Here is a 1,909-nt window from a genome sequence, read left to right on the forward strand (position 1 = left end):
AATCTCTTAAACAAGTGCAAAAGTGCGAAAATAATCAAAGGTTATACTAATACACGTGTCGGATCCAAGTGATTCATCTTGTCTATCTGTTTTTATTTTATTTTATTTTTCAGCATTTAGTTAGTTTTTATTTTCTTAGTTTAAAAAACATTTTTCTCACTTTTTGATTTGATTAGACGTTGAGGATAAACCGGTATTAAAAGCTCTTGTGTCCTTGGACGACCTCGGTATCTTACCAACACTATACTACGTCCACGATGGGTGCACTTGCCCATATGTGTGTTTAGTGTTAGTGAATATCGTGTTTTATAAATTTAAAACTTGGCTAAAAGTGTAAAAAGGGCTTAATTATATATCTAAAAAATATATTACACTACACACGCATCAGTTCACCTCGATGAACATGTGTCGCGCATACTCTACATCGCAGTCACGTGGTTAGGTGGTATCATTGTTGATAGTTACGTGCTTCGCCCGTTACGTGTTGCATGTTGGTTATGCGTAAACGCTTTTCATACTATTATCTATGCAAACTTGTGTACTCACCTTTACTTTATGTATTGACTTTTATTTTAACGTATGTGACAGGTTGATTGGATGCTATGCTGCAAACAAATTAGGAAGTCTAGAAACTCACTAAATAAACTCCGACCACGGGCCGTGTTCGCTAAACACGGGGCCGTGGTGAACCTTCTGACCAACATTCTTTTATGTTTTTATTGCAGGACTTGGAACCCGACGCCAACCTCACGTAGTGTATGAGCTCCAGTTCCAATAAAGACATAAAAGAACCACTAGAAGAACCCGAACGCTTTCTCAGAAAAAGGTTAAAAGCCAAAAACACAAGAGAAGGTTTCGGGTGATCCACCTCCAATGGCGGACCAACGTACCCTTATGGATTATCTACGACCCACCGTAGGTAATCTAGGCGCCGCTATCAATGCTCCGAATGTCGAAGCTAATAACTTCGAACTCCGGCCGCATTTGATACAAATGCTCCAAAACTCCGCAACCTTCCATGGGCTTGCGGACGAGGATCCCCATCTACATATAACTAATTTCTTGGAAATATGTGATACCTTTCGGATCAATGGAGCATCAAACGACGCCATCCGCCTCCGTATGTTTCCCTTCTCACTAAAAGACCGAGCGAAAGCTTGGCTCAACGCCCTCCCAGCTGGATCGGTAAACACCTGGGATGAACTAGCCCAAAAATTTCTATATAAGTATTTCCCTCCCGCTAAAACTGCTAAGTTAATGACTGAAATTAATACATATTCACAAGAGGACGGGGAATCCTTATATGAAACTTGGGAAAGGTTCAAGGAGCTATTACGCAAGTGTCCCCATCACGGCCTTGCAATATGGCAACAAGTATCCACTTTCTATAATGGATTGTTGCCACACACTAGGCAGACACTTGATTCTAGCTCCGGAGGACTTTTAGGTAATCGACGCCCACACGAAATATATAATCAAATTGAGGAAATTGCTCAAACCAATTTTCAATGGCACACCCCCCGGGGAAATAAGTCTATCGCCCTGGGCGCCCATAAGGTCGATGAAAGCACTTCTTTACAAGCCCAAATCGAGGCCCTTTCTTCAAAGATAAAAAAATTGGAAATGACAAAAACAGTCTCGGTTATGGCTTGTGAAGGGTGTGGTGGGTCACATGAAAATTGGAGTTGCATGAAAGAAACAGACGATCAACAAGAAATGGTAAACTACATTGATAATAGACCTAGGCCGTCGGGTCCCCCAACGGGAACTTACAACCAAGGATGGCGAAACCACCCAAACCTTGGTTGGAGGGAACCCGGCAATAGTAGTAACCAACAAACCCAACGAACAAACTTTCAACAACCAAGAAATGAGTCACAAAATTTCACTCAACAAAAAAGTGGACGAG

General features: G+C 41.6%; 1 non-coding gene across 1 annotated transcript; it reads right to left on the bottom strand.

Annotated features, from left to right (window-relative positions):
- Positions 1-1,251: 1,251 nt before the first annotated feature.
- Positions 1,252-1,358, bottom strand: LOC118488585. Its single transcript, XR_004885129.1, has one exon. It is a non-coding gene; the product is annotated as a small nucleolar RNA R71 (small nucleolar RNA).
- Positions 1,359-1,909: the final 551 nt, after the last annotated feature.

The sequence above is a fragment of the Helianthus annuus genome, chromosome 16, assembly GCF_002127325.2.
Source record: "Helianthus annuus cultivar XRQ/B chromosome 16, HanXRQr2.0-SUNRISE, whole genome shotgun sequence".
Taxonomy (NCBI): Eukaryota; Viridiplantae; Streptophyta; class Magnoliopsida; order Asterales; family Asteraceae; genus Helianthus; species Helianthus annuus.